We start from the raw sequence: 19,423 nt of genomic DNA on the forward strand, positions 1-19,423 counted from the left end.
TATCTATTTCCCATCAGTCTGCAGCTTTTAACCATTTAACTCCACAAAAATGCAGGTGCCCCAAAAAGACGGAATTGCAATAGAGTACAAATTTCATTACATTCGTTCCCATTGTGCATAGAATTCTAAAGCAGAAGATGGCTTTCCATCTACTTTGACTCCACACAATCCCAATGCACCAGGCTCAGTCCCGTGACCTGGCATTCCCATGTGCAATGAGAGATAGTGGTGCCACTGAAATAGCAATCCAGAAGCTTAGACTAAAGCTCTGGGGGGTTGGGTTCAAACTCACCCTGGCATTTTGTGGAATTAATGTATCTGGAATTGGAAGTTAGTCTCAGTGATAACAGCTATGTCAGCTACCATCAGCTGCTCTAAAAAAATGTCTCATTCACCACTTTTAGGGTAGAAAATTTATCAACTTTACCTGGTCTGGCCTTCATGTGACTCCAGACCCACACAATGTGGTTGTCTCTTAACCAATGTTCCCTTTAAGCTTGAAGCGTCCGTACATGCTGATTGGCATGTGAACACATTGACTTTGGGTTCCAGAAGATCTCAGGGGTTTGCATGGTGGTAGGACAAATGAGAGGGAAAATAAATCTAAACTGGCCAAGCAAGCCAACAGTTCAAGAGCAATTATAAATAGGCAACAAATGCTGGCCTTGCCATTGATATCCACAGCCCAAAAAAATGATTTATCCATTCACTCTATTGTAGAGCGTTCCAATGTACAAAGCCCTTTCATGTCCATTCTCACCATTCATAATTCCAAAGAATCCAGCCCTTTGAGTCCATTGCACAAACTTCCATGGTAATTCCTTTCACTAAGATTTTGTGTTAAATTACAATACCCATAAACATAAGCAAAGCTAATGCGTTAGTGTTGTATTGAGGGAATGCAGCTCTGTTGGAGATGTTATTTTTTGGTTGTGACTGCAAACACAGCTCATATGGGCAGAAGGGATTCCATAGTGCCCTTTCCAGTGTTCACTCAAACCCCAGCAACAAAAAACAATTTGCTAGTCACTCTTTGATGTTTCTGAGTTGCTGTGTCTATCTACATAATGAGAATCAGATGCAACCCATTTTCTCAATCTTTCGTGGGTTGTGGGCATTGCTAGCAAGGCCAGGCTGTGTTGCCCATCCCCAATTGTCTTCACCACTTCAGAGAGCAGTTAAGAGTCAGCCACATTGAGGTTGGGCTGAGTCACATGTACGTCGGACCAGGTTAGGATGTCAGATTCCCTTCCCAAAAGGACATTAGTGAACCAAATGGACTTTTGTAACAATCAATGATAGTTTCATGGTCACCTTCATTGTTTATTCTGGATTTATTAGTTTAATTCCAATTCCACCAGATGCTCAGGTTCCCAGAGCATTAGCCTGGGCCTCAAGATCACTAAGCCAGTGACATTATCACTAGTTATTGTTAATTGTACCAATCATCAAGGGTGCAATAAATTACACATTGTAATGTAAGGTAAGTCCCTTTTCTTGTCAAGATCTAGAGTGGCCAATCCTCTACCACTGATAATAGACTCAGCATAGAAAGGACAATAGGGTACTTCTGGCACAGTTGTAGTGTCCCTACCTCTGAGCCAGAAGGTCCTGAGTTGAAGTTTACTTTCCTCAGAATTGTTCATAGCATATCTGGACAGGTAGATTACACCATGCTGCTGTCTCCCCATTGATTGCTAAACTCTTGGAATCATCTGGCACTATATAAATATAATTATGTAATTTTCTGCATTTTATGTAAAACTCAATAAACCAAGCCATGACCTATTCAGCTGGTAGCACTGTCACCTTCTGGTAAGATGGATTCACTGCAAGATATAAGCAGAATAATCAAGGTTGACACTCCAGTACAGTACTGAGAGAAAACCTTTTCACATAACGAGTAGTTTGAGGCTTCACTGGAAGTCTGGTGGAGGCAGGTTCAATTGAAATATTCAGGAGACTGCCAGGTAATCACTCAAACAGTAACAATGTGCAGAGAGAATGGTTATACACCATGATGCTCATCGTGCGAATGGCTCTGTGAAAATGTCCCTCATTCTGTGATTTGAGGGTAAGTATTGGTCAGGGCATCTGGGGTAATGCCCCTATTCCTTTGAATAAAGTACCAACTCCTCCCTCCCACAAAAGGGAAGGGGTTTAAACTCCCCCTCACAGCACCCACTTAGTACCACAGCAACATGTTGCTGAGGCTGGAGATTTAAAACTTTGGCAATGCTCAGCAAACCCAACAACATCTATGTACAGAGCAACAGAATTAACATTAAAACACTGTTTGAAAGTTCATCGACCCATAAAGGGTTCTCTGTCTTCATTCCATCATTTGCTCAGCACCTTCCCAAACCTGGCACTGGAACATCAGACTTGAGTCCCTGATTGCATCTCTCGAATTTAGAACCTTTGAAGGTTAAGGGATGGCCTGATCAAAGTCTTCATGATATTAACAGGGTAAATAAAGACAACCTATTTCCACTGGTTGACTATGCCAGAACTAGGGAGCATAGTTTGAGAATTAGACCCATACCATTCAGGAGAGATGTTGGGAAACACTTTGACCCACAAAGAGAGTTGAAACTCTAATCCACAAATGGCAGTGGATGTTAGATCAGTTGTTCGTTGTAAATCTGAGATAGATACATTCTTGAGAAGCAGAAGTATTAAAGAATATGGGCCAAAAGCATATATATGGAGTGAGGACACAGATCAGCCAATATCTCATCGAATAGTGGAACAGGCTGGAAGGGCTGAATGGCCTACTCCTGTTTCTACGTCCTGAGTCTCTGTGACTCACACGCCTCTGACTGAGCTGCCTGTCCTCTCTGGGTCACTGTGTGTGGGAATGCTTTAAAACATCTTTAAAACGAATGAGAAATCGTGACTTCCTGCAAACACAAACACACACAGACCTGCTGGGTGTCAGTATGGGTGTGTGAACAGCACCATTACTGGTGGGAAAAGGCCGCAGTCTGAGGTCCTTCTGCCAAATATGACGAAGGTTTATTAAGTTCCCAGATGTCCTGGATGGGGGGGGGGGGGGGGGGCGGGAGGGGTTTTTTTTGTTGGGGTGTAAATGGTTTCTTTTCATGATTAGAAAATGCCTTTTTGTTGCAACTGGATTGAAGCTGTTATGGGGAATGTCAAAATTCCACTGTCTTTTCAGCAAAGTCTGCACGGAATTGTTTTGGACCTTCGATACCTATTTATAGATATTTATGAATAAAATATAATTCTGCTAAAACGACTTTACAGATCAGTAGGTCCTGCCACATTCCCATTTCGTGTTAGAAGCGCGCTTGGCATACTGACATTAAATTGAGCCTATCAGCTGGGGAATGATGCCTTGAGTTGGTGTTCCATCGCAGAAACAGAGAGAGTTGAGGGCGTAGTAGTTGCAGCCTGGATACACACAGAGAGGGAAGGGGGGTGTGGGGGGGTTTCCCTGCCGGGGATTCCCCGCCGCCACGTGACCAGCGCAACATTCCATGTGACGTCAGGAGAGAGACTCCCCAAGCCCCAAAGAACAGAACAAAAAAAAAGAGCGAGAGAACAAAGATAAAGGGAATGGGGAGAAGGACAGAAGGAAAACGCCCTCACCTTCACACAGCTTCGCAGGAGGAGAAATACAGGGTGATGGATGACAAACATCTTATTCTGTTCTGTCTTTCATTAGCAGAAGTGATTTTGTTGATGATCCCTTTAAATGGATTTTTCTGTAGCTCACTCCTGCAGTAAATGCACCATCTGTCTGTAGCTGTGTGTCTCTCTGTGTGCGGGTCTCCCTCTATTACTCGCCATCTCTCTCTCACTCACCCTCCAGCTATCTTACGCTGCCTGTGTGCCCCTGTGCCCCTCTCCCTCTGTCTTTCTGTGTCTCCGCATTTCTGTCTCTTCTTACCTGCTCTGCTCCCGTCTCTCTCTCCCCCGTCCCTTTCTCTCCCTATTTCTGTCTCTTTGTCTCTGTCTCTACTCCTCTGAATTGTCTCTGTATTTGTTTCTCTGTTTCTATGCGTCTCTGCCTCTATTTCTGTCTTTATTCCTGTCTTTGTATATGTTCCTGCCTCTATGTACCTCTGTCTCTATTTCTGTCTCTTTATTTCTACTATATTTGTCTCCGTTTCTATGTACCTCTGCCTCTGTCTCTAATTCTGTCTTTGTCTATTTCTGTGTGTGTGTATTTCTGTCTGTCTCTGTGCACCTCTGCCTCTCGTGTCTTTAATTCTCTTTGTCTTCTTCTCTATTTCTGTTTCTGTGTGTATTTCTCTCTGTCTCTATGTATCTCTACCGCTCTGCCCCTCTCCCTATTTCTGTCTTTCTTTCTGTCTCTGTTTTTTTCCCCTGTCTCTATGTACCTGCATCATTCTCTGTCTCTCTTTACCTCTGCCTTTCTCTATCTCTCTCTCTCTATTTCTGTTAAGTGATTGATACATAAGAAACCACAATTAAAATAAAACCCGAGATACGAATCGAATCAGATTGAGCGAGACTTGCTTTTCCACTTCCATTGAACTGATGAGGATGGGGAGGTAGCTACTTAGCTGCGGGTGCTATCTGGGAATCAAGGCAGATTTCAGGAGTTCCAGTTTTTTTTTTGGGGGGGGGGGGATGAGATTATCCTGCACAATGTAGCCCTCTTCAAACCCCTGTCCCGCTCAGTGACCCGACCCAGGAGCTCAGTGAATTAACCGTGTATAGCCTCAATCCAACAGTCACGGTTCCTCCTGATCTTTTCTGCAGCGCTATTTAAACAGCTGAGCGCCACTCTGGGAGATTCCCTGTCGCCTTCCATCAGTTTGCTCCTGATCCCGTTGGCATCTGAGGCAGATTGTTAAACCCGCTGTTAGTTACCGACCCCTGCCCCGTCTGTTGAATAAACTTTCCCCGCACGCCACCCGCTCTCCCATCCAACCCGGATCCATAAGCAACCCGAATTTCCTGGGATGAGGTGAGAATTTCAACTTCTTTCTCTCTGATTCCACCCCGCCCTCTCTCTGACACCCCCCACCCCCAGACTGTCACCTTTGTATGTGTGTGTGAGACAGAGAGAGATGAATTCACTTGAATTCCTCGCAATCTTTACAAGTTTCTGGAATTTCGCTTGTTCCGTCTAAACTACGGCGGATTAATTTGTCTAAATGCGGCGCAGAGTAGGGAGGAGAGTTTCTGCTCTGTTGCTGGCTTTATCTAAGCCTCTGATGTTCCCTAACCAACCTGTTCAGAGATGTTATTACACATCTCTGCAACAGGCGGGACTTGAACTCAGACCTCCAGGCTCAGAAGTAGGGACACCACCACTGCGCCACAGGAGCCCTTCTCTCGGACTCTCTGTCCAAAGGAAGCCGGTCGCTCCCTCCCCTCTCCAAAGGATCAATGGGAGCTATTCCTGTTCCAGTGCCAGCCACCTCTCCACCTCTGCCTGTGCGCCAGATAAAAGTCTATTGTCACTGCAAGGACTGCCCTGGGTTTAGAGCTTAGTCAGAAATCTACTGCATTCATATAGCTCGTGGAATCTGCACTTCCACTCCAAATCGGTTTGACCCAACCGGCAGTTGTTTCAATGATCTGTAGATGTATTCAATATAGACATAATAATAAACCAGGTAATTACTATAATAACATACATTCATCTGTAAACATAAATTTAAATATGTAGTTTTGATTATATATGTGGACTTGAACATGTATGGATATGTTGTAGAATGGGATTTAAATACATATGTAGTCTACATATATAGATCTAAATTATATATGGATTCAATATGAATGATTTGAATGTGCATAGGTTTGAATATATATGGATTCAATAAATATGGATTTGAATATAAATCAATTTAATATGTATGGATTTAAATATATATAGATCATTTAATGTGTGGATTTGAATATAAATCGTTTTGAATATGTATGATAAAATATATAAAGATTTGAATATATTCAATTGTGCATACAATATATAGATTTGGAATAAATACTTCCATTTCATTTGGTTTCAAGTACATTTGGTTTAAATATATGTTGTTTTCAGTATATGCGAACTTATTACACGTGGATTTGAAAACATTCATTCTGTATGTATTTGAATATACATGGTTTCATTATGCACAGATTTAAATTTATATATGTATGGGTTCATGCTTTATCTATTTTGGACAAAATCTGGGTATGATATTTAAGGTGCAACCTATAAGTTATTGTATACTCGTGTGTAAAGGCGAGCAGTAAAGATTAGAGCTGAATCTGAGGTTTCTATATTTTGATCCGGGCCTTTTGTTTTAGATATCTCTGATTGTGTGGTCCTGTGGTCGCGATGACTTATGGGAAATTCCCAGATGTCCAACTCCTGGGAGTGAAGATTCCCAGTGCCCCAGCCACAAGTGAGATCCTAACTCCAGCAGCTGCGGCGGCTGTGCCATCGGACAGACAGTGGGAGCTATGATCTGGACCTGAGACTCAGGAATTACACACACACACAAACACAGCCCAGCCTAGAGGCTGGAAATCAGGACTGGGAAAGAGTCTAACCTCGGCAAGGAAATTCCTCAAACCAGGATTAAACGTAACATAAAAGGGAAATCCTCAACCTGCTGACAGAGAGGGAGAAATAAACAGAACAGAGAGATTTCCAGCGTGAAGATCAACATTCGCTGTTCCCTACGACCAAAGAGAAACTTCTTGCAATTGGATCGTTACAATGCAGCCGGGAGCGCGCGGGACGGGTATAGGATAAAGGAAATAAAACCAGGAGTAAACATTCCTGAGGGACACGGGGAAGGTTGCACGGTACCAGAAAGCCCAAGGGAGAGAAAGACCTTCACATTCTTTGCAAATGTTGAGCAGCATATTCGGTTAATTCGGAGAGAAAAAAAGCGAGACTGATAATCAGCGTCTGTTAACGGTAAGAAAATATAAACTTTCTCCTTGCATTTGAATTGACAATATCTTACACATTGTGACTTTGTTCATTTTTACATGCATTGCGCTCGTGATTGCTAGTCACAAGGGGAAATTTTACGATCCTTTTATTGTTTAAAAAAGAACTTTTGTTTTCTTGGAAGCGGTTTAATCTTAACTTTGCTTCCATTTCCTCGTCTTTCGTTTCCAAAACACCTTGTTTCCGCTCTGGCAAACGGCGAGTGCGAGACTTTTCACTGTCCTTTCCCAACCACACACCGAAAAGAACAAACGGAACAGGATCGGAGGAGGATCTTAGAACAAACGGGAACGTGGGAAAGGTCGAGGGGATAATAGAGAGAGAGTGGGAGAGGTAGTGCCAAAGTTGAGGGAGAATGCTCCCGGGGTAAGGAGTTAGTAGGATTTACATAAACTGGGAGTGACTTGAGAGTGTCTCACTTAAACTCGGGTCAGAAGAGACCGTTTCCATTGGCAGACGTCCTTCATTTCTATGAGAATAACACCGTACTGTGACCTAGACTGGGGCGGGATCAGGGATAAGGGGAAGGGGTGGGGGAAACTGAGTATTGAGATAACAGCATGTGAATATAAACTACTCCCCACCGCACTTACTCCCCCCTCCTATCCAACCTGCACAATTCCAACATTCTCTCCATTTAATTTGGAAAGTTCACGATTTGGAGGCCTTGATGGGTAGTAAGGGGGGAAAAAAAGATTGGAAGTTTCTGAGCTGACAGGTTAGAGGTGTAAATTGGGGAAAGATTTCATATTAGCTTTGAAGTGAATTAATGCAGGAGATCTCAGTCCCTATCTGCACTGAGTGTAACAAGGTCAGCCAGGTGGACTTCATAGAATATGAGTTCCCTGATTGGGGCTGTTAATCTGCTCCAATCAGGGAGCCCTGGCTGACAGATATAAACAGGAGTGTCAGAGGTTCTGTTCACTCTGGGACCTGGTTCTGAAGAAGCTGGGTCAGTGTCAAGGACTCTCCACGTGTAACTAAAGAGTGATTTGGTAACAGCATACTGTGAAATTATTTCACTAACTTTTTGGGATCTCAGTCCCTGTCTTTGTGGGATCTCAACTGCAGGGAGGATTGCTTTCAGACTGTGAGGATTACATTTCTGCATTTCCAAGCACAGCTGCATTCATTCACCAGATCTGACTGAATAATCTGATGGGAGGGGCCTCCCCTTGCAATCCTCTTCCCCCTTTCTCCCTTTCCCCTTTTACTTTCTTCCACTTCATTTCTCTTTCACCCTTTCCATCATTCCCCCACCCTTCCTCTCATGTTCTTTTTCCCACCCTCCTTCACCCACCTTTTACCACATCTCTCCCTATTCCACTGCCCTCTCTCTCCCCCTTCTCCCTACCCCTCTTGTCCTACCTGTCCCTCTTCCCCCTCTCTTTCCTTTCTCCTTTCCTCCTCCCTTCCTTTCCTCTCTTCGTCCTCCCTTTTCCCCTCCCTCCCTTTCCCTTCTTCCTCCTTCCTTCGTTCTCTCGCTTCCCCACCTTCTCTTCCCCTCCCCTCTTTAGCCCCTTCTCCACTCTTTCCACTTCCCCTTCTTCCATCTCCTGTCCTCTTTTCCCTTTCCATCTTTTACCCCCTTCAGTCAATCACTTGATCTTTTGAGTTTGACCCTGGCAAACTGGGAGGGGGTGGGTGAGTAGCAACTGGAGCATTGTGTGTGGTTGTGAGGGAAACAATAGGAATGGGAGACAGCAGCCAAAATAATGACAATCGATTGAAGCTTCTTATTTTTCTGGCTACTACTGTTTGAATGTTGAGAATGGCTTTAGGTATTTATTTTGCTAAACAAAAACAACTGCGCCAAAAGCGTGAGCTAAGATTTACACAACTGAAAACAATGAATAAATAATCCAACCAACTAATCATATCAGCTCTGGTGCTAAATCAGTTCAATCATGCTATTGTCCCAAAAGTTTCTTCCCATCAATCCTATAAACAATATAATTGGCCACCACTAATTAGCAGCAATATTCTATTGGTTGGGATTATGACAAGCAGCCATTACTCGTTTAAGCTTTTAAAGTGATATATAGATAATGATTCAGTCCCTCTGATGGTTGTCAATAAAGAGTGAACCGCAGTGATTCTCCATGCTTCATATTTGCAAATCCAGACTCTTTGCAGTCTGTGGGTGAAAAAAAGCATCAGCGAGAATTACCATTGCTGATCAGGTCTTGCTGGATTTATGTCTGAACATTGGATGAGAACATAACAGATCCAACTGATGTCTCTACCATAGTCTGACCATTTGTTGCTATGTTTCGTTTATTTGATTCCAAAACAACCAAAACCGTGAAATGTCTTTCTGGCTCCAATGCCCTCTCCTGTGATTTTGTTTTAAACATTGAGTTGTTACAATCTGAATGTGCTGTGGAAGGTGGAGGCAGCAGATTCAGTAGTTAACATTCAAAATGAATTAAGGTAACAGCAATGAAAAGATAAAACTTACAGGGCTATGAGGAAAGAGCAGGGGCAGGGATTGCTGTTCTGAAGTGGTTCACAGACATGATGGGCTGAATGGTCTCCACTTGAGTATATTCACCTGATTCGCAGCAGTACAACATAAACCTTCATTAATGCATGACACCACGGAGGAGAGAAAGCAAATAAAAGAAGCGTGGAGGGATTATGAGAAAAGACTAGCAGCTAACGTTAAAGGGAATACCAAAATCTATTATGATATAAATAATAAAATGGTTGTAAAAGGAGGAGTATGGCTGATTCATGACCAAAAAGGAAACCTTCACTTGGAAGAGGGGGCATAGCTAAGGTACTAAATTAATAGAGTCATACAGTCATATAGCACAGAAACAAACCTTTCAATCCAACCTGTCCATGCCGAACATGATCCCAAACTAAACTAGTCTCACCTACTTCTGGCCCATACCCCTCCAAATCTTTCCTATTCATGTTCTTATCCAAATGTCTTTTAAACACTGTAATTGTGCCCACATCCACGACTTCCTCAGGAAGTTCATTCCACATGCAAACCACCCTCTGTGTAAAAAAAAATTGTCCCTCATGTCTTTTTTAAATGTCTCTCCTCTCACCTTAAAAATGTATCCCCCAGTCTTGAAATTCCTCCATCCTAGGGAAAAGACATCTACCATTAACCTTATTTACAACCATCTCAATTTTATAAATTTCTATAAGAGTACCTCTCAACCTCCTATGCTCCATTGTAAAAAGTCCCAGCCTATCCAGCCTTTCTTTATAACTCAAACCATCCATTCCCAGCAACGTCCTGGCAAATCTCTTCTGAATCCTCTCCAGTTTAATAAAATCTACTTCTTCGCTAAATTTCTGCTTTGGTCACAGTGAAAGAGGAGGAAACTCAGACACTAGAAGGGTTACAATTGATAAGAAAGAAGTATAGGATATGCTGTCTGTACTTAAAGATGAGGAACCAGAACCAGTAAGATACATCAAAGAATACTTAGGGAAGTGAGAGTGGAAATTGTGAAAAAACTACCAAAATGTTTCAGTCTTCCTTAGATTCAGGGTGGTGGCAGATAGGGAGACTTACAAACATCATACTTTTGTTCAAAGAAGAGTCTGAAGTGAAGCCCAGCAATTACAGGCCAGTCAGATCACCATCACTGGCGGAGAAACTTCTGGAAGCAATAATTTGGGACAAAATTAATAGGCTCATGGACTAACATGGGTTAATTAAAGAAAGCCATTGTAGATTTCCTCAGGCAAAATCATGTCAATCTAACCTGCTGGAGTTTCTTGAAAAGGTACAAAACGGTGGTGAGGACAATATTTTTGATGTGTAGATGGATTTTCAGAAGGCATTTGATATAGTACTGCACATCAGACTTGATAGTAAAGTTAGAGGACATGAATAAAAGGGACAAAAGCACCATGAATGTGACATTGACTGAGTATTAGGAAATAAAATGTAGTGGTTAATGGATGATCTTCAGGCTGGAGGAAGGTTTGTAGTGGAATTCCTCAGGGGTCAGTGTTGCTTTTCCTAATATATATTAATGATGTAAGCCTAGGTGTACAGGACACAATTTCAACATTTAGGGATGATACAAAACTTGGAAATATTGTCAACTGTGAGGAGAGTAGTGTAGGACTTCAGAAGGGACATGGACAAGATGGTGGAGTGGGTGGATAGGGTGACATTCAGTGCAAAGAAATGTGAGATAATTTATTTTAGTTGTAAGAATATGGAGAGACAATCTGAAATAAAGGCTACAACTCTAAAGGATATGGAGGGAGAGAGGGATTTGATGCATATGTTAACAAGGGATGGAAAACAATGTGGGAAAGTGTGAGGTTATGCACTTTTTTAAGAAGAAACAGAGGCATAGACTTCTTTCTAAGTGGAGAAATCTGAAGCACAAAGGGACTTGAGAGTCCAAGTTCAGGATTCTCTTAAGCTTAACATGCAGGTTCAGTTAGCAGCCAGGAAGGCAAATGCAATGTTAATGTTAATTTCAAGAGAGCTGGAATACAAGAGCAGAGATGTACAAGAGCAGGTTGTATAAGGCTCTGGTCAGACTGCATTTGGGATATTGTGAATAGTTTTGGGTCCCATGTCTAGGGAAGGATATGCTGGCATTGGAGGGGGTCCGGAGGAGGTTTACAATCCTGGGGATAAAGTGCTTGTTGAATGAGGAGTGGGTGAAGACTCTGGAGTTTAGAAGGATGAAGCAAGGTCTGATTGAAACTTACAAAGTACTGAGAAGCCTGGATAGAGTGGACATTGGAGAAGACGTTTCCACTAGTGGGAGAGACTAGAACCCAAGGGTACAGCCTCAGAATGAAGGGACAATCCTTTAGGACTGAGATGAGTAGAAATTTCTTCAGTTAGAGGTGGTGAATCTGTGAAACTCATTGTCACAGAAGGCTGTGGAGACTAAGTCATTGAGTGTATTTAAGTCAGACATAGATAGGTTCTTGATTGATAAGGTGTTCGAGGATTACTGGGAGAAGACGGGAGAATGGGCTTGAGAAACATACCAGCCATGATTGAATGGTGGAGCAGAATTGATGGGCTGAATGGTCTAAATCTGCTCCTATATCTAATGTCTTATGGGATGGGCAATAAATGCTGGCTTGGCAATGACCATGTCCCACGAGTGAATCTAAAAATAGCCATTAAAGCCAATGGGACAGGTTGAGAGAGCAGTTAATAAATCATAGAATATCCTAGTTTTAACTAATAATGCATAGAGTACAACAGCAAAGGGATTACGTTGAACCTTTTAATGAAGCAACATATTCATATTCTGTTCAGCCTCAGCTGGAGTAGTGTGTACAGTTCTGGGTGACACCTGAAGAAGGATATGAAGTCATTGGACCGAAAGCAGAATGGGTTGATGAGAATTTTTTTTTTATTCATTCGTGGGATGTGAGCATGGGTGTCACTGGTTAAGCCAGCATTTCTTGCCCAAGGGGCAATTAAGGGGCAATCATATTGCCGTGGGTCTGGATTCATATGGGGACCAACCAGGTAAGGTTATTTTCCTAAAGGGTATCAGTGAACCAGATGGTGTTTTCTGGCCGTTGGTAATGGTTCCAAGGTCATCATTAGACGCTGAATTCCAGATTTTGTATTGACTTCTGCCTGGTGGGAATCGAACCAGATTTGGGGTCCCTAGAGTGTTACCTGGGTCGCTGGATTAATATTCTAGTGATAAAGTCACTAGACCATTGCCACCCCTTGCAATGGAGCTATGGCAGGGATGAGTTATGAAATAAGATTGGAGAAGTTAGGACTGTTTTCCTTGAGAAGAGAAGGCTGAGGGGAGATCCGATGGAGGTATTCCAAATCATGAGGTGCATCAGCAAAGTAGATCTGGAAAAAATGTTCCCACTCATGAAAAATAGGTAGTATGACAGGGCATAGATTTAAGGTAATTGATAAAAGATTTTGCAAAAGTAACACAAGGAATAACATTTTCATATGGCAAGCGGCTATGTTTAAGAAGTGCTGCCAAAGAGTTATGATTGAGGCAGGTGCAATCAAGACTTTAAGAAAAGAGTTAGACAGTTATTTGATAAACAAGAAAGTGCAGGATTATGGGGAGAAAATAGGAAAATGGCACTATCATAGAATCCCTGTATTGTGGAAGCAGGCCATTCGGCACATCGAGTCCACACCAACCCGAACATCCCACTCACACAACCCCGTACCCTATCCCTGTAACCCTGCATTTCCCATGGCTAATCCACTAAAAGAGACACTTATTTGGAGACCCAGTGTAAACATGATGGGCTAAATGGCCTCCTTCTGTTTTGTAACACTTCCGTGCTTCTGTGATTTATAACAAGTCACAATATTGTAACTTACAAATGAAGTAAAACACTGATATTGGCATTCAATAAGTTTTGATGCAACCTAATTGATTTAACCAATTGTTAGGGGCTAACTGGGAAGAAGTTGCTTCCAATGGCAGGGTGGTGAGTAAACAGAGGATGTAAATTTAAAATAATTGGCAAGAGGAGAGATGGAGAGAAGTTATTAACACAGTGAGTTGTTGTGATTTGGAAAGCACTGCCTAAAGAATGGTAAAAGCAGATTCAACAGTAACTTTCTAAAGGAAATTTGATAAATTCTTGAACAGGAATAATGTTGTTTGAATAGGAATAAGTGATATCAATTGCTGGCTCCTTCATAGAACCAGTGCAGCTGTGATCAGTCAAATTGACCTCCTTTTGAGTTGCATAATTTTCCGTATGTATCTTCAATTTGGTAATGTCTTAAGAGGTGAGGTCTTGCCAGGTATCTCAATAAGACCAAAAGGCTATAATGAATGTTAGTGCCTATGTTTTGTTTGATCAGAAACATACAATAGTGCGAGTTGTTGCAATATTGTGAATTAGGGAAGATCATATGTTGGACTGCTGGAAATTGGATGACTGCTAATGGAATAACACAGAACAGAAGGAAGCCATTCCTCCCATCATACCTGTGTCATCTCTTTGACAAAACCATCCAAAAGTCCCATATCCCTGTGCTTTCCTCCTATACCGCAAATGTTAGCCCCTCGTGCCCAGATAGAGTCATAGATTCGTACAGCATGGAAATGGACTCTTCAGTCCAACCAGTCCACACCGACCACATTCTGAAACTAAACCAGATACCTGCTTTGTTTTGAAAGGTAACTATTGAATCTGAAGCCTCTACCTTTTCAAGCAGCATGTTCCAGATCATAACGACTGCGTTAGAAAAAAAAAGGGTCTAGGCCCGAAACATCAGCCTTTTTGCTCCTATGATGCTGCTTGGCCTGCTGTGTTCATCCAGCTCTGCACCTTGTTGTCTCTGCTGTTTCCCTATGTTGTCTCTGTTTCTTTCTCCAATCAGCCTAAATCTGCATCCTCACGTGGCTGAGATTTCTGACAACAGAAGCACTCTCTCCTTGTTTACTCTTAGCAAAACCCTCCATGATTTTGAACATCTCAATCCTCCTAATCGTCCTCCTCTAAGGATATCTTGACTGTAATCAGAACTGAGGGGATAAGAGGAATAAAGTATCTTCATTAAATTACTTTCATAGCAGTTCCAGTTGCCGCACTAAAATGCATTAAATAGCCTTCATATTCTGTAATTATCTTCTATTATTGTGCATAGATTAACAGGGATGATAACAAAGCTCAGAGGTTTAGAACTATTAGGAAAGATTTCTCTGGAAAAGAGATGACTAATTGATACATGGAAACAGACCCTTCAGTCCAACTCATCCATGCTGACCAGATATCCTAAACTGATCTAGTCCCATTTGCCAGCATTTGGTGCATATCTCTCTAAACCCTTCCTATTCATGTACCTACCCAAATGCCTTTTAAATGTTGTAATTGTACCAGCCTCCTCCACTTCCTCTGACAGCTCATTCCATAACGCACCATCTTCTGTGAAAAGTTGCTCCTGAGGTCCCTTTTATATCTTTCCCCTCTGACCTTACACCTGTGCTGTCTAGTTTTAGACTCTCTTACCCTGGGAAAAAGACCTTGGCTATTCACCCTATCCATGCCCCTCATGATTTTATAAACCTCTATAAGGTCACCCGTCAGCCTCCGACTCTCCAGGGAAAATAGCCCCAGCCTGTTAATTGTGAAAGGCTTTGATGGACTTGAAATGTCATAACATTCAAGATATGGGTCAAATGTTGGAAGGCAGGAGCAGATTTAACGTTACAGTAGCTTTTAGTTGGTGCAGACTCAGTGGGCCAAAGGGCCTCTTCTGTAATGTATGCTTCTGTAATTCTATGAGTGGATGTAGAGAAACAGTTTTCACTTTTGGGACTGAAAACAAAAGGTTATAAAAGTAGGATAGTCACTAATTGATCCAAGAAGGAATCCTGGAAAAATGTCTTTGCCCAGAGAGTGGTGAAAATGCCACATTAAATGGTTGAGGTGAAAATTTGTACAGGAAAGCTCAATATGCACATAAGGGAGAAAGGAACAGAAGGAGCTGAAGGACAAGAAATAGCTGGGTCGAATGGCCTGTTTTGTTATGGTCAATTTGTTTAAAATTCTATGTAATCCAAAGTAGCCTCTCTATACTCGGGTGGGGATGAAGTATAGGGTGGGGGGAAGGGGCCCATATTCCTGTTCCCTGCTCACTGACGCACTGATATTGGCATTGTAGCTTTAACACTGGTCTGAACCTTTTAGATTGGCAGAACACCTTCAGGCCTGAATGCCTACTGACATATATTCCACTTGAAGTGGTTTCCTGGATCTGCTGTTTTGTATTGCCCAAGCAAGTGACAAGAAACATGAACTGACATCTCTCTTGTTGACCATCCTTTTGTACCTATTGCAAAGGTGCTACCTACAATAATAAAAATAGTCTTGTATTTATTTGTATTGGATAATTCTCCTTAGACCAGAGAAGGCTCAACTGATGGAAATGTTCAAAAATTATGAATTACCAAATTGCTGTGGGTCAGGAGTCACATGTAGGCCAGACCAGGTGAGGATGGCAGATTTCCTTCACTAAAGAGCATTAGTGAACCAGATGGGGTTTCCCCCTGACAATCGGCAATGGTTTTGTAGTCACCAATTGAGTCTTATTTCCAGATCTTCATTGAATTCAAATTCCGACATCTGCCATGGTAGGACTTGAACCCAGGTTCCATTACTTGGGTCTCTGGATTAATGGGCCAGCACTAATACCATTAGTCCATTGCCTCAGTTGCTGTGACCAACACACACTGCCTGAAAGTGTAGTCAAAGTACAATTTTTAGTAGCTTTAACTCAATGGGTAAATGTGCACATTCTTCATGGGGTAACTTTTCATGTTATGACAATGTAGTTGAGGAGAATACTGAGATACAGTCTATGAGACTAGACGGGATTGAGGTTCATAAGGAGGAGGTGTTAGCAATTCTGGAAGGTGTGAAAATAGATAAGTCCCCTGGGCCGGATGGGATTTATCCTAGGATTCTCTGGGAAGCTAGAGAGGAGATTGCAGAGCCTTTGGCTTTGATCTTTATGTCGTCATTGTCTTCAGGAATAGTGCCAGAAGACTGGAGACTAGCAAATGTTGTCCCCTTGTTCAAGAAGGGGAGTAGAGACAACCCTGGTAATTATAGACCAGTGAGCCTTACTTCGGTTGTGGGTAAAGTGTTGGAAAGGATTATAAGAGATAGGATTTATAATCATCCAGAAAGGAATAATTTGATTAGGGATAGTCAACACGGTTTTGTGAAGGGTAGGTCGTGCCTCACAAACCTTATTGAGTTCTTCGAGAAGGTGACCAAACAGGTGGATGAGGGTAAAGCGGTTGATGTGGTGTATTTGGATTTCAGTAAAGCGTTTGATAAGGTTCCCCATGGTAGGCTATTGCAGAAAATACGGAGGCATGGGATTGAGGGTGATTTAGCGGTTTGGATCAGAAATTGGCGAGCTGTAAGAAGACAGAGGGTGGCGGTTGATGGGAAATGTTCATCCTGGAGTTCAGTTACTAGTGGTGTACCTCAAGGATCTGTTTTGGGGCCACTGCTGTTTGTCATTTTTATAAATGACCTGGATGAGGGCGTAGAAGGATGGGTTAGTAAATTTGCGGATGACACCAAAGTCGGTGGAGTTGTGGATAGTGCGGAAGGATGTTGCAGGTTACAGAGGGACATAGATAAGCTGCAGAGCTGGGCTGAGAGGTGGCAAATGGAGTTTAATGCGGAAAAGTGTGAGGTGATTCACTTTGGAAGGAATAACAGGAAGACAGATTACTGGGCTAATGGTAAGATTCTTGGTAGTGTGGATGAGCAGAAAGATCTCAGTGTCCATGTGCATAGATCACTGAAAGTTGCCACCCAGGTTGATAGCGTTGTTAAGAAGGCGTACAGTATGTTAGGTTTTATTGGTAGAGGGATTGAGTTTCGGAGCCATGAGGTCACGTTGCAGCTGTACCAAACTCTGGTGCGGCCGCACTTGGAGTATTGCGTACAGTTCTGGTCACTGCATTATAGGAAGGATGTGAAAGCATTGGAAAGGGTGCAGAGGAGATTTACCAGGATGTTGCCTGGTATGGAGGGAAGGTCTTATGAGGAAAGGCTGAGGGTTTTGAGGCTGTTTTCGTTAGAGAGAAGGTTAAGAGGTGACTTGATAGAGACATACAAGATGATCAGAGGATTAGATAGGGTGGACAGTGGGAGCCTTTTTCCTCGGATGGTGATGGCTCGCACGAGGGGACATAGCTTTAAATTGAGGGGTGATAGATATAAGACAGATGTCAGAGGTAGGTTCTTTACTCAGAGAGTAGTAAGGGCGTGGAATGCCCTGCCTGCAAAAATAGTAGACTCGCCCACTTTAAGGGCATTTAAATGGTCATTGGATAAACATATGGATGATAATGGAATAGTTTAGGTTAGATGGGCTTCAGATTGGTTTCACAGGTCGGCGCAACATCGAGGGCCGAAGGGCCTGTACTGCGCTGTGATGTTCTATGTTCTATGTTATCGAGCAAGAGTGTGGACAAACTGGACATATCTTTTAAGGAGGCAGTATGGGCATAATGAGCTGAATGTCCATCTTCTAATCTGTCCCACTGTTAAGAAAAAGCATATTTCACAACCTTAGGAGCACTTTACAGCCAATGAAGTAGATCAGAATCTTTGATAACACAGTGTGGAGCTAGAGGAACACAGCAGGCCAGGCAGCATCAGAGGAGCAGGAAAGCTGACATTTCGGGTCAGGACCCTTCTTCAGAAATGGGGGAGGGGGAAGGGCGCTCTGAAATATGTAGAGAGAGGAGGGGTGGGGCTGGGGAAGGTAAGTGGGATGGTGATAGGTGAGTGCAGGTAGGGAGTGGTGGGGATTGGTCAGTGAGGTGGGAGGAGCTATCTCTGAGATCAGAATCTTTTGTGGTTTTATTGCCCTTGTAATGTGGGAAGTTTAACAACCAATCTACTCTCAGGAAGATCTCTTAATAGGAAGTGAGATGATGACCAAATTTATCAGCGCAAATTTGACAGAGAGATAAATATTGGCCAAGGCACCAGAGAGGAACATCCTCATCCCTTCCTACAAACTTGGAGGATCTTTTGTACCTACCTGATGCAGCCTCAGCTTTACATTTCATTGAGGAGGCAACAGCTCTTTCAATCCCATTGTATTTTCTGTAAGTGAATCATAGAATCCCTACAGTGTGGACGCAGGCCATTTGGCCCATCGAGTCCATACCAAACCTCCAATAAATATCCCACCCAGTTTCACCACCCCCTATCCCTGTAACCCTGCATTTCCCATGGCTAATCCACCTAGCCTACACATCCCTAGACACTATAGGCAATTTAGCATGGCCAATCTGCTTATCCTGCACATCTTTGGACTGTGGGAGGAAACCAGAGCATCCAGAGGAAACCCACACAGACACAGAGAAAATAAGCAAATTCCACACAGACAGTCGCCAAAGGCTGGAATCAAACCCAGGTCTCTGGTGCTGTGAGGCAGCAGTGCTAACCACTGAGCCACCGTGCAGAGCAGCCTTGATTTCACACTCAAGTCTGTGGATGGAACTTGAATCCATAACCTCCCTGACCCAGAAGCAAGAGGGCTAACAATGAAGCCACAAGCCACAGTTTAAGTGATTGAGAAATTCAGGCTGCGTCTCATCAATTTGAGTTCAATCTCATGTGGGAACCAACTCATCTCTCTGTGACACATTCCCCCCTGACAATGTGGACCATCGAGGCTCAGTTTGTAATCTTAATTTTCTCCCCTTGACCAATTTCCCAAAACTGTTGACTGCAGCACGTAAGTATTTGAAAAAGATATCCGGTCCCAGATTTGTGTTTTAATGGATGGAGTAGAGTAATTGAAACAAAGCAGATCAGCTATGATTTTATCAAATGGTCGAATAGGTTTGAGGGGCCGAATGGGCCAAAGGGTCTTTTTCTGTGTTGTAGATCTCTATTGCTCAATGATTTTTGCCCTTCAGTGCAATGACATGCCAGAAGAAGGTTCTAAAATATAAATCCCATTTTCCAACGATGCCG

General features: G+C 42.7%; 1 protein-coding gene across 1 annotated transcript in view; it reads left to right on the forward strand.

Moving 5' to 3' along the window:
- Positions 1-6,802: 6,802 nt before the first annotated feature.
- The window catches only part of LOC109919517 (potassium voltage-gated channel subfamily S member 2-like), a 30,871-nt gene continuing 18,250 nt past the window's right edge, over positions 6,803-19,423 (forward strand). Inside the window, exon 1 of the mRNA XM_048608405.1 lies at positions 6,803-6,913. The gene's annotated coding sequence lies outside the window, so the exon portion shown is untranslated. The remainder of the gene's footprint in view (positions 6,914-19,423) is intronic.

The sequence above is a fragment of the Rhincodon typus genome, chromosome 19 (genome assembly GCF_021869965.1).
Source record: "Rhincodon typus isolate 14 chromosome 19, sRhiTyp1.1, whole genome shotgun sequence".
Taxonomy (NCBI): domain Eukaryota; kingdom Metazoa; phylum Chordata; class Chondrichthyes; order Orectolobiformes; family Rhincodontidae; genus Rhincodon; species Rhincodon typus.